The sequence below is a fragment of the Octodon degus genome, unplaced genomic scaffold (genome assembly GCF_000260255.1).
Source record: "Octodon degus isolate 3935 unplaced genomic scaffold, OctDeg1.0 scaffold00053, whole genome shotgun sequence".
Lineage (NCBI taxonomy): Eukaryota > Metazoa > Chordata > Mammalia > Rodentia > Octodontidae > Octodon > Octodon degus.
The window spans coordinates 7,964,161-7,978,642 of NW_004524629.1; the positions used below are offsets into that span (position 1 = coordinate 7,964,161).

Sequence of the window (14,482 nt, forward strand, 5' to 3'; positions counted from 1 at the left end):
ATTAGGGGCGGGGAGATAGCTCAGTAGAATAAGTGCTTGCCTGGCTAGCACAAGGGCCTGAGTTCAATCCCCAGTTCTACAAAAAGAAAAAAAAAGAGCTACTTATCTTTATTAAATGAAACATAAATTTCATTCAATGAATTATATATACATGTTCATTATCACTTTTCACATTTCTAACTGAAGTCTTTATTCTGACTCATTTGTTGTTCTCTATTTTGAGACATTTCCTCAGACGATGTATAATCATCATATATTGCATTCCTGAGTGTTCTTAAATTTATGTCTTTTACCTAGACTAGCATATGGTATTTTTTGGATTTTAAGACTGGATTATAGCAGGCTTTTCTGTTTTCTATTTTTGCTATCTATAGATGTCAATCCACTATCTTCTAGTTTCCAGTCACAGATATGCAGATATAAATTCTATAATTCTTTTTTTTTTTCCTTTTAGGAATTTTAGGAGCATATTAGGTGTTTCAAGTAACTTTTAGAATTCAAAACTTGTATAAGTGTATGCCTAAATGTTTTTCTTTCAATCAGAACCAATCAAAATCAAAAAACCCTCTCATTTTCTTAGTTGTTGAGTAATTTTCTATTAGTAATTGTTAAATCATAACTCTGCATCTGTTCTAATTTCTCCTGCTGTAATTCCTATTCTTCATGTGCTTTGAATTCTGTATCCTCCATTCTGTAAGACTAAGGCAGGAAGATCACAAGTTTGAGCACAGCTCAACAGCAAGATAGCAAGACACTTCTGAAAACAAAAATCAATAAAAAGGCTAGAGATATAGCACAGTGTGGATACTCTACCCTGTGTTCAAATCCCAGGAACACACACACACACACATACACACCCCAAAAATAAATAAGCTCATGTTTTTATTCAAAGTTTTCACCATGTTTTATTTTTGTTCTACATGCTTAAGCATTTGATCTTTGAACTCATTACTCAATATTTCACTAGTAACCATGTTCTTCAATTCTTCCACCGAATTTCTTACCTGAAATATATTTCAAAATATCTAAAATTCTTTCCTTTAAATTTCTTGAAGTGTACCATTTTATTTTTAATTTTGAAATTTATTCTTTTCTAAATTTAGGCTTCATCCATTTTTTCCACAATTAGTTGTCTGAGATATATAACTAACTTTTCTGCCTGATCTTCATTTTTCTCATGTGTTACTGGGTTTCTACAAGTAAACTGTTTTTTGTTGATTTCTCATTGGCAGAAGTATCACAGGTGATGAAAAGCAAAGATAGAGTATCGGTTCCCTGCCAAAGCCCACAGAGGAAGATCTCTGTTGTCCTACTTATTTCTCTGTAGCCTTAGGAACAGAAAAGACTCCATTCAGCTTCCCTGGCTTTTATCTTACGGGGAGACCTAGATACTCAAAATCAGCAAATGCTGATCTTTTCCCACAGGAAAAGATTTTTGAAGCCCAACTTCTCAGTACTGCTTTCTGATAGTCAACCTGGACCCCAGCAATTTTCTTTTAGTTACTTTCTTACTTGAAGGTAGAAAAGTTTAAGATTATTGTTTTGCTGCTCAAAGTGTAGCAGCAATCATTCACATACCTCATCACCATTTCATTCTGAAAGGCAGTTAGCTCAGATTGCAAATGATGAGTATTTAAATGTTCCATTTTAAAAAGCACCTGAAGGTGAGATGTAGTATTTAGTTCTGATGTGGTTTTAAACTTTAATTATTTTTAAGAATCCATAGATTCCTTAAAAAGCATAATCCCGAATACAACATATAAAGATGACAGCATGTTTTTTGTACACTTACATATGGATCTCACAACATATTATAGCTATTGATCACTGTAAACTTAAATGCAATCCCAAGCTTTAATTACTCCAAGACATAATTACCTTCTATTTTGAAAACAATTTCAAATCAACTTGCTGTAGCTCTAGTTAGTAAAACAACAAATTATGATTTTGGCCAATCAGGTAAATTTCCCAATATGTACTATCAAATCATTAATATGAAAAGGTTGTCAGCTATTATATAGGAATTAAATATGTGTCATACTGTGGCTCGTGGTACTTTCCATACTGTTTACGGTCCCATTACTTTATGTTTGCTTTCTAGAAGAGATATGGATACAATATAATTAATTGTAAAGTGTTCAAATACTGAGATAAATAAAATTAACTGAAATTTTATTTTTTAGTTATATCAAGTTTCAAAACATAATTTTTAAAGAATTACAAGCTTACAAAAAATGTTCAATATCTCAACTGTAATCTATGTATTGCAAAAAGTCTTGTGGTTTGTTTGTTCTCCTACCCAGATAGGAATCATATAGGATATGAAATCTGGGTTTCATTCTTGAATCAGTAGGTAATGCAATTTTGTGTACTCTATTCAACACAATATCCTGAACTGATTGTATTAGATTTGCCTTACCACTGATGGGCGATATCTGATATATTTCTTTCCGAATCATAGTAAATATAATTTTTATTAGAATTTCTGCTATAATAGAATTTCACTAATAATCTAAAAGTATAAAAGATCATGAGTGTATGCAAAGATATTTGGATTTTGGAAAATTACAGGAAATATAACAGATAATACAATTTTTTTTTTTTTTTTTTGTGGAACCAGGGATTGAACTCAGGCCCTTGCGCTTGCCAGGAAGTGCTTATTCCACTAAGCCATCTCCCCAGCCCCAGATAATACAATTTTCGTGATACCCAATTTCAATGTGAGTTAAAAGTAAAAGACTGATGAGCAAAAATTAAAACTAATATTCTTGAGACAGATATAAAAAACCCTGATCAACAAATATTTATTGGATCTCTCTTGGGTACTAAGTACTATAGCAGCACTAAAGCTATTAAAATGAATAAAGTATGGCATCTGTCCTTAAAAGTGCAGTTCAGTACAATTCAACCCTAAATGTTATCTTTCCTAAGCAACGAACCTCAAAGTGTAAAATTACACAGAAAAAAGAAAATTAAATCAAATTCATTTTACACCAGACCCACCCATTTATGTGTAACAAAAATAATTGATAGGAGACATACACATAACCCAAAGTACAAAAAAAGACCACAACTTATTTTTGGCTCTTAAACATTTATTTTATAACAAATTTATTATTTTATAATAATATATATGAATGGTGTTAAAATGAAAACAATACAACTGATAAGATTACTAGGTACCATAGGATGTCACAGAACAAGAACAAAAATAGTATCACTAACAATCTAAAAAGGAAAAGCTGCCATGCATGAACTCAATGTTGGCAACTTTTCTAATTTTTCTAACTATACTTTTTTTTCAGTGATATAACTGTTTGAAGCATATAAAATTACTATAGCAGTGTATGTCCCATATCACTAAAAGGAAAAGTCTCAATAAATTATCAGATACACCATCATAAAGATAAGTCAAGTCAGTAAGTAATGATGTGCTATAGCAGTACTCTGATAATATATAGCACTACTCAGGTAATATAACTCAACAATAAAAATAATTTCTTAAAAACTTCTGAAGGCTTTATAAATACTTGTTCTGAGGTAATTAAATTATTTGAAGTTAAAATTTACTTTAAAAGTTATATCTTTTCACTGTCTCATACTAGCTAGCCTACACATGACTCAAGCTCAAGTACACTGATTTTATCTGAGGTGACCCTACGAAATACATTCATACTGTTAAATAAAATTTAACCTTTCATTATAGTGGTAAATCAAGGAAAACTTAAAATTCCATAATAAAAATCTATATCCCATGTTAAAGTTGGTAAAGCCTAGTTTAAAACTTCATTAACATGAGCAAAAGAAAGATCAAATTACAAATTACATAATGAACTAAAATAAAGTATAATTTCATTCCTTATGACAATCAAATTCTCACAAATTCTTTTCCTATATATGTGAAAATGACTCTAACCATTAAGTTATAAATGCTCTTACAAATAGTTCAAAACTGGGTGGCATGCAACATACAGTAAATGGTTTCCATGTAGATTAAGCTAAATTAATATTTGCTGATAATATGATTAAATTCACTACCTACTTCTAGGCAACAAAGCTTTTATATCAAAAGTTTACCAGTCTTTGTGCTGAAAACTATAGGTAGCCCATATTTAAGTCAGCTTTAGTTTTCTAAGAGTGGAAATTAAAAACATGAGCTTTCAAAACTCAAGATCTGCCACATTTTGAATATTCTGTTGTACAATATTCTTATTTTTTAATTTTTTAAAATCTTTTATTTATTTGGTACAAGGTCATGCTACACTGCTCAGACTCACTGATCCTCTGTCTCAGCCTCCCTAATGCTGGGATTACAGGCTTGCATCACATCCAGGGTTCCGGGGTTGGCATGGCATTGAACCCAGGTCCTTATGCTTGCCAGACAGGTGCTTAGATAGCCAAGCTATCTCCCTAGCCCCCATTATCCTTATTTTATATTTATGATTTCTAGTTCTTGGTTTTTCAATCTGGTGTGATTCAGCTTTCTCTTTCTGGCCTCTACCTTCCTAGGTATTTAATCCTGCTTTTGACATGCTCCTACTCATGATTTCTACAATCTGCTTTAACACACTACCTAACTCCACTATTATCCATGGAACCAAATAAGGCACCAGCTATAAAAACTTTAGAAAAATTTCCACTTAACATTTATAATCCTAGAGTTGAATTTTAAAATCAGATTATCATAGCAACCATTCCTCCATTTACAACTTTATCTCACTTTATGCTTGCCTCTAAAACTTTCCTTAAATCTACTCTTACCTTTCTTAAAATAAAGTTACCAATATTAATCTACAAGCACTGAGTAAAACTGGCCCCAGAAAAGAGGCCTGATTGGGTGGTGATGAATACCTTAGGTTTTCTAGATATGGACTTAAATTTGAATCCTATCCATTACATACTAGCTATATAACTTTAAACAAGATAATTATACTTTCTATGCCTTTGCTTGTATTTAAGATAATTAATATACCAGTCTCATAGAATTGTGGAACTAAGAAGAAAAATTATAAACAATGTTTGGTTCAAACAATATTATTACTTAGTACAATGATAAAATACATGTAATTTTTCTACTTCTTCCCACTAAAACTTCTGCTAGTCTTTTTGGTAGGAATGTCTTTAAAAGTAATTCCTCAACACATGTCCTAGGTTTCAATAAACACTATAGAACAAGTTTTTCTTAAGCACATTTAGAATATCTTTACCATTATTTGCAGGCATTAAAACATTCATACCACTTGTTGTATCCAATAGTTAAGCTAAAATTTTTCTAGCAACTTCAAATTAACCAGACACTTAGTAAAATAGTTGAGCATGGTATCAAAAACACATGGAAATGGTAGGTTAGTAAGGGAAAGGGAGAGTTTAGAACTGTAAAAATTTCTAGATTGCTGTTTCCACTTATCAGCAGGTAGTGTTTGAGATTTGAGTCTCATAATCATTCATTCTAGCAAAAGAAATATGAATCAATTAAAAGAAATTGAAATTTTAAATGAAAATTTTGAAGTTGACAAATATATGTTATGTCTACAAGTTTTATGCAGTTGTTTCTGTGTATATATGACAATATCTGCAATTTTTCTAACACGAATTTATTTATTTATTTATTTATTTATTTATTTATTTATTTATTTATTTTAGCGGAACTGGGGATTGAACTCAGATCCTTGCGTTTGCCAGTCAAGCACTTATCCTACTGAGCCATCTCCTCAGCCCCATAACACCGATTCTTTTAAATTTGAATCCCATCTGTTACATACTAGCTATATAATTTTAAACAAGGTAATTATTAAACTTTCTATGCCTTTCCTTGTCTTTAAGATAATGAACCTACCAGTCTCATAGAATTGTGGAACTAAGAAAAATTATAAATATAAACAATGTCTGGTTCAAACAATATTATTACTTAGTACAATGATAAAATGCATGTTATTTTTCTACTTCTTCCCGCTAAAACTGAAATGAAATGTCAAACTTCACTGCCTGCCATAAATCATTCCTATGTGATTCTAACCCTGGATAGGAAGGATCAAACATTAAATGTTTCAGTTAAAAATTACAAAAATCCTAAGATTTGTATAGAGATGGTTCTTGGTTACTCAGAGTATCTATTTTCTACTTACTGACAAGAGGTACAAAAAGCAAATTCATCTTTCATCTTTGAAGAAAGGTATCTTTTTATCTATATATAACACAAAATTAGAAAACTCCCCCTGTTACTACCTGCCTTGCCTACCTGCACAATTTTACACTGGATGCAATCTAAAGTATCAATTTCCTTAATTGGTAAAAAAAATTATACAAACTAATAAATTCACTACTCTTACCAATTATAAGGGATCCCAAATACTTAGTATTATGTGTCTACAGTTATTCTGCTATGGTTGTTAGAAATCAAGTTTCACTGAAATGAGATAGCAAGGACTAAAGACTAAAATATTTTACATATACTATTTCCTGATGACCTAAATATCAGGAAGGTTAACACTACCTGAAACTAGAAAACAAAACAAAATAAAGTAAAAAGATTCAAATGCTAATGTAAACATGAAGGGATTAAAGAAATTATGCTAGAGATCTATGCAGATTATAACATGTCTAACATCATACAACTAGTTAATGAGAACAATAAATCTAGAACAACCTCCACTAAACTCTACATCCAAGATTTCTGAAAATGTGCAATAAAGTAAAATAATTAAATTTAATTTGAAAATTTACAGTGTCCAAAATTTAAAATCTTTGGATTTAATGACTTTTACTTATATGTTCTTAGGAAAACAAGTTTATAAGGCCCTGAATATTGCAAAAACTGATTAGAAGTTATGAAAATTTATAATTTTTCTTAAATTAAAACCATGGAAAGAGGGCCAGCCTGATAGCTCAGCAGACTAAAGAGACTGCTTTAGGAAGAGAGCAGAGGCTAGGGTTCTATCCTCGGCCATGCTTTGTTGGCCCAGCCCACGGGGCACAATGAGAAGGAGATTGAGACTGAGTGTGGTGACACTCACCTATAATCCCAGCATTTGGGAGGCTGAAAACAGGAGAATCACTATGAGTCCAATCTACATAGTGAGACCCTGTAGACCCTGCCCTAAATACAGATAGATAAATAAATTATGAAATAAATTAAAAAAAAAAAAACATGGAAAGGGGGATATTTTTAAGTCCAAAGGAGATCTGAGATTCATGAGGTGGTTAGGGGGTGGGGAAGTATATATAATATGACAGTGGTAGCTTTTGTTTTGTAAACTGTTACAGGTTTTTTTTAGTTTCTTTGTGCAGTGATAATCTGTATTCTGAAAATAAAAGTACACATAAAAACAAATTTCTGATAGGAAGACATTCAATTATAAATATGTGATGGGTCAGGGGATACAGCTCAGCAACATAAGCACCTGCCTGGCAAGTGCAAGGTCCCGAGTTTGATCCCCAGTACCAAACATAAATAATGAAATAAAAGTATAAAAATGTGAACCTCTAGTAACATACAAATGACAGAAAAGATAGTAACAAGATTTCTAAAACTAACAATTTATAGACTGTTTAAATCTTGTGTTGAATCAGAAAGAACACTACTTGGGCTGGCCAGATAGCTCAGTGGACTAAAGTGCCTGCTTATGCAGGCTCAGGGACTGGGTTCAATCCCAATCCCTGGTGTGCTGTGCTGGCCCCACCCCAAGGGTGTGTTTAGACTGTGACTGAGACTGAGTATGGTGGTGCAGGACTGTAATCCCTGCCCTTGGGAGGCTGAAAATAAGAGGATCATTATGTCCAATCTGTGTGGTGAGACCCTGTAGACCCTGTACTAAATACATAAAAAAAAAGAAAAAACACCCCTTAAAAAAAAGTCAAAAGTAAGTGGAAAAGATTACATCAGAATACCCAACTCTCTAAACCATGTGCATATTTTCCCTACGTGCATATTCATGAGCTGACAGTAAAGACAGGCTGGCTGCTTTGTTTGACTATAGCTCTATTTACCTCATACTGTCAAGAATGGATTTTGACACTCAGTATTAATATTGCTATTTTTATTGATATAATTAGCACTGTTATAAATAATATCTGGGCCTGCCATATCTAAGTATATCATTATAATCAACAATATTAGGTCTTCTTTTGCTTATTTGATACCTTGGAAATACACTGCTTGCTCAAAGAGCCAAAGTGACCTTACAATATAAAAAAATCAAGCACAACAATAACGACAACAAAACTTGCCCTGTCAACAAAGCCTACTGTTTTGTGTATGACTTCACTAAACAAACTAGTTTATATTTGTTTGAAATGAAAGTTTCTCACCAATCTGCTGTTTCAATTTCACATCACACCATATTGTACCTAAAACAGGCAATCTGGATTCCTGTTGCTATTCCCCCCACCCAGCCCCCAAAAAAACAGCTCAGGAATGGGTTTCACGTATAAGGCTGAACCTATAAAGCAAAAAATTAAGACACCTAAAATTGAGAATGGATAAGTAAAAATATGCATGTCTGAAACCATTTCTATAATTGCTAGTGGGTGGCTAGCTTACTTGTGAGTTTTTGATCATTACATGAAAGCAAAATCAAAACATATTTTATCTTGTCTCTAGATCCATCAGCTGTGACAATAACCTTATCTAGACCTTGAATCGTTTGTTCTTAAAACAAAGTGGGGTGACTGACTTGCATATTCAACACAGTATGAAGGCCAAAACAAAACAATAATACAATTCAAAACAAGTTTGCAGACATTTTAGACTAGTATATTAAAACCTTTCTTTGTCTCTATCACTTGACAGATGGTTAGCCCTCACACAGCCTCATATCTCTGGCAAAGAAATGACTAGGCCTAGCCAATAACACCCCAAATTTTGACTTAAAATGCTCCATACACATACTTAGACTTACTTTACAAATAGAAGTATTAATAGAATAAGTCATCCTGATTTTATTACTATAAAAACTTGACAAATGTCAAGATTTCTTTTGAACTATGAATACCACTTTTTGAAATTATCAATTATCCTATGCGCATTCAGGTTCTATGAACTTCTCACTTCAGATTTCATTTATTTTATGGACTGTTAGGTCAGCACGCTTTTAAAAAACTTTCAAAATAACATTTTAGTCCAAAGTATTATGAAATTTACAAGGATTTAATTATCTTGTCATTCTATGTTTTTCACAGAAAAGTTCTAGTAACTGAAAAAGTACATGAAGAGCACATGGGCCTTTGAATACATTCTTCATCAAGGATCATAGGGCAGGATTGAGATTTTTTTTTCCAGTAATGAAATATCTTGATTCAGAACTGCTCATATATAAATATATGCTCACACACATATAGACACGTTAGTCAATAATCATTACTAGAAATAGAAAAAGTTCTTAGTTTTTAACATTCTATTAACCACTTTTGCCTCTATTAACCATTTTGCTATTAAAAAAAAACAACTCAACATATTCCATTAGTTGTAAAATCTATTTCTTCCTAAATCTTTCTATTCACAACTTTGATATACTGACTAATCTGTACACAAACAGCCAGAGGCAATTACGAAGTACTCTTAAATGCAGTAATATGTACCTTTTCTGAAAAGACTACTTGTGCTACATAGTCACATAGCAATCTGATGCCAGTATGCAGGTACTAATAGTGGAAGATGGAGGATGCTAGAAAGAAAAAATGTGTATTAAAAAAAGCTACCCTACTTAAGGACCAAACTTGTATTTGGCTAGCAATGTAAAACTCACAGGGACAGAGGAAAATAATGAAAACCAGAATTTGTTATTTCAAAAGTATAACCCAGATTTTGGAAAGGTAAGACACCTACTACTGGAAGCCACAAAGTCAGAGTTAAATCATATACTCATTAAACTAAACAGCAAATTTCCCTCTGTTAGAACCTAAGATTTTTCCACCTACAGACAAAATGATTAAAATAATGTTAAAACCTTCAGTAATGTTCCTCTTGCATTACAAATGGTCTATTAAATCAGAAGTGCCAATCAAATGCTTTTGGAGATTTTAAAAAAGGTTTAAATAACAAAGCATTTTTGTAGGCCTTTTTCTATCTCTTCAATGTCACCTATAAATTAATTACAACTTCCATTTTCTCTTGATAAAACCACAACAGAAAAAAAATAAGATTACTGATTTTGAAGCATACTACTAAAAAAAAATCTAATGAAAAATGAACAGATATTCTAGTATTAGTTTTACCTCACTTTGCAAACAAGACCATACCATACAGGATTGTTACAGTAAAATTCTGAAGACAAGATTTTTTTTAATATAAACACTTTATTTCAAAGACAGGCTTAAAACTTTGAAAAAGATATAAATCTTTTCTCAAAATTATTTAAAATATTGTTTATCAATAAAAGTATGGGAAAAATTTTTAAAAAATTATTTAAAAATAAGAAAACTGTGTATGACAGCAACAAAAAAGTACAAATAAAAAAATTAAGTTCATTTCCTATCATTGGCAACTGGTAAACACATTCTTCTTCCTCAAACTTCCAATAAGCTCTTCTGAAAACAGATAGATTTTAAAGTTTCACTCTTTAAAAAATCTCTCCCAGCAATATGGAGTAAAAAAACTATCAGTGACATTATAATGTAAGCTCCACAAAGGCTGGCAATTTTATCTCTTGTCTACTGTAATATACCAAGTACATTAGTAGAACAGTGTCTGAACAATTTAATTATTTAACTATCCATTATATAAAATATGATTACTTCAGGGAGTAAACCAAATTCCATTAGGCTCCCCTTCTATATGCCAAATATTTTTAAAAATCTCTCCTTACCACTGATTTTGAAGATACTTGGAATAATTTGAAATTCATCTTAAATTATAGATCTTCTAAAGGAATTTAGTTGTACTTTTATTACTCTTCTAAAATGACCTAATTATTCAGTCTTGCCTTTTTTCTAGGAAATCCTATTGTCCAGAAAGTCTAAAGACTTTCACTAATGAGACAAACTAATTCATTTAAAATGGCTTTGTCTTTAGATTTTCCTCCTGAAGTAGTAAAATTCTTATTAAATTGACATAAAAGGAATATTTGTGTGTCTCAAAAGCTTTCTGGCCTTATTACATAGAAAACTAGTATCATATCTAGTACTGTAGTTCTAAATAACCCCCTCCCCCATTACAAACATCAAATTAAGTCTTTCTTGAATTAGTCTATTTAATGCTACACAGTCTTTCAGTAGTCAATGTACATATGGATCTATACTTCCATTTTCTTAGTACAGTAGTGTCAAAATACTGGCACAGTAACTTGTTCCTAAAAATAAATAAAATTTAAAATTTTTTTAGTCCTAAAGGTCTTTGTTTAGCCTGTTGAAATTAGAATCTCACCATGCAAAGTTGTCCTAGTTTGGAGCCTGGTAGACTGCAAAATTTTGTCACCTGATCTTACTTCAAAGACTTGTATTCTGTTTTGTAAGATCTGAAAATCACAAAACCAAAAATGCTCAACTGCCTAAATCACTAAGCAGGGAATTCTCCTTACTGGTTTACTTCAGCACCTTGCATTTTCAAGCCTGAAACCCTTCAAGATTGAGTTCAATAGCAAACAACAATCTTGGGAATTAAAACTTGGGCAAGTAACAGTAAATAACAGCAGCAATTCTTTAAGGGCAACTGCAAAACCTCTCTTGGGAGAAGAGTTAAGATATAATAAAAAGGGGCCCAGGAGATAGCGCAGTAGAATAAGTGCTTGCCTGGCAAGCTCAGGGTCCTGAGTTCTATCCCGGATACCACACACACACACACAAAAAGATACAATAAAAGGCATGCATTATCTGTACATAACTGTGATACATCCTGAAAACTGGTACGTTTTCCCTAGAAACTCAGCTATACCTATACATAGCTAATCCTTGACTGTTCAAATTTACACAGACAGGGTTGAAGAGCAACTATGCCTACAATAAAAGGGGATCCTTTAGAATAGGAGCAGAAACAAAAATAAAAATAAACCATTTATAATTTTAGGTAAATGGTGACTGTTGTGCTACTGAATTTGTCTACAAAACGGTAACACGTTTTAAAACTTTCAATAGCAACAAGTTACAAAACTAACTTCAGAATATAGTTCACTTGAAATCATAGGAATGAATAGCCTCTAATAATTTTATGAAATGCAAACATGGCCATGGATTGGGAAAATTCCCGTAATATTTTGATTACTTTTAAAGGTAAAAAAATGTGAAGAAAATTTCAACATATCTACAAAGGCAACTCGATCAACTTAGTTTGGGCCAGTGCTAATTCTGAGGGTAGTACTTCACCTACAGTCTCCTAAATTACTTCCTGTTTCACTCAAATTTTTACTGGAGGGCTGTCATCCTGCTAGTGACCTCATTTGACTCACTTCGGAGTTAAGAGATCAGCGGATTACCGCACTAGGTAGTGTTGCCGTACGCCATATTGTGTTTTTCGCTAATGTTTATAGTTTATGTGCGTGCCTAGCATATGTTTGCGCAAGTGTGTTTATCAATACAACTTTTAGAAAATCCCTGCCTCCTGCCTCTTTAGCATCCTCAGAAAGGGTAGCGGCTTCGGGGGCTGAGGGACCAGAAAAGCACACAATCTAAAGGACCGCATTTAAACTTTCAAACACCGCCCAACCGTTTTGTCAGAGATACAAAACGCGCTGACATTTTTTCACGTTTCCAGAGTGGCTCAAAGAAGGAAAAGAAGGAAAGGTGGGTCTTCCCCGCAAGGCCGCTCCTCTCCAATCAGAGGCCAAGCGGCGGGGTCCGGCAGCTCCGGGTCCCGGACACCCCCTGCCCCATTCTCTGAAGACCGCCAAAGACCTCGAGGGCCCGGGCGCGCGCGGACGGCGAGGAGGAAAGAGGCGCAAGACGAGCGGGCGCCGCCGGCCGCTCCCGAGCCCCTGCTGAACCCCTCGCTCCTCTTCTTGGAAGTCACAGATTCCGGCGCAGAGAGTAAACAGAGGGCAGAAGACACACTTCCAGCTGCGGGACGGCCCCCGCTCCGCGGCCCGCGCCGGGACCCTCCCGCGCAACCGCGCGCCCACCCTCGGTGGTGGCTAGGCCAGTAAGCCCGGCGCGAGGAGGGGCGTCAGGGGGAGGGGGCGCGCGGGGCGGGGCGCTGGCCGTGGCCCGCGGGCTCGCCGCTCCGTAACTCGCCCCGGCTCCACCCCGCTCCCCTCCTTCCTGTCCCGCCGCCCCCAACTCCGAGCGCCTAGCAGACGCCTGGTCTCCTCGGCAGGTACACACCCCTCCTTCCCGCCCCACAACAAATTCGAGTTTTTGGCTTTACCTCCTCATGCTCTTTAATCTTCTTTCCTCAACTCCTAAACTTCCCCCGCCCCTACTTCTTCGGCAGAAGGCCCACATTGGGCGCCTCACGCCGCGAACCTCTAGATTTTCCCACTATTGGGTTGCTTTCCTGCCACTCTTCGCTTCAGTGAACCAATAAGAACGGGACGCCCCTCGTGAGGTTGCCGCCCATAAACAAAATGCAATCTTCCTCCTCCTTCTCTGTCCCCGCCCCCAACTACTCCTTCCTTCATCTCTACTGAGTGTGATTGGGCTAGAAGAGACCCAATCCGCTATCTCAAACATCCGTTGGAGCGACGAAACTTCGCTCACAGTATTGCAAACAGGCGATTGGTCTACAACTCTCCAACTTTCCCTCCCTCTACGCACCTTCGCCCACTCTGAAGAGGTCAGTCTGATCTCGTTGTTCAGTGACCAGAGAACTGGAAAACTATTGGTTGCGAGATCCCATCAGACCGGACTAGACTGATCTTTGATTGGTCGACACAAAGACGATCACGTTCGGTTGTTTACTCCTCCGCTCCTCCCCTCTTTTCTCCACGCCCCTACCGCCGCCGGACTGCTTTTACTTTCTACGCATTTCTATTTCCTCCTTTATTTATTTATTTGTGATAAACTTAAATGACCCGGGGATGGAGGCGGGACTCGAGGAGAGGCCCGAGGCTGACGCGCGGCGTATGGGGGCCAATTGCTAAGGGGGCTGCGGGGTGAGGGGCAGCGGCGGTGGCCAGTGAGAGGCAGGTGTCTGGACAGCTTTGGGCCTATGCAGCTGGGATGCCCCAGCGGAGGCGGCGGTTTCCCACTGTCTGGCTTGACTAGACGCGGGGGGGGGAGCCGGAGAGGAGCGGGGGCGTTGCTGTAGCTCTGGGCTGAGGCACCCGCTGGGAGTGGAACCTGGGCTCTGGAAAGGAAACGGCGCGGGGTTCTCGGGTGGCGGCGGTGGCTATGCGGAGTGCTGTCCAGGGTTGACTCGGCGCCTGCGGGTAATGGACTGGCACTTTGGAGGCTGCCAGGGCAGTGCCAAGGGCTCACAGGAGGATTTGGGATTTGTTCGTTCGCAAGGTGTAGAAAAATACTGTGCAAAACACTGGAGGATTTATTAGCCTATCGGAAAAAGCAGATTTTGTTACTTATTACTAAACGCCTGAAGTACCCGCGATCCAGCCTAAGT

At 35.8% G+C, this 14,482-nt stretch overlaps 1 protein-coding gene across 1 annotated transcript in view; it reads right to left on the reverse strand.

The window, feature by feature from the left end:
- Zbtb20 (zinc finger and BTB domain containing 20) overlaps window positions 1-13,342 on the reverse strand; it is a 1,008,106-nt gene extending 994,764 nt beyond the window's left edge. The window contains exon 1 of the mRNA XM_023717586.1: window positions 13,292-13,342. The gene's annotated coding sequence lies outside the window, so the exon portion shown is untranslated. The remainder of the gene's footprint in view (window positions 1-13,291) is intronic.
- Between the last annotated feature and the right edge of the window lie 1,140 nt (window positions 13,343-14,482).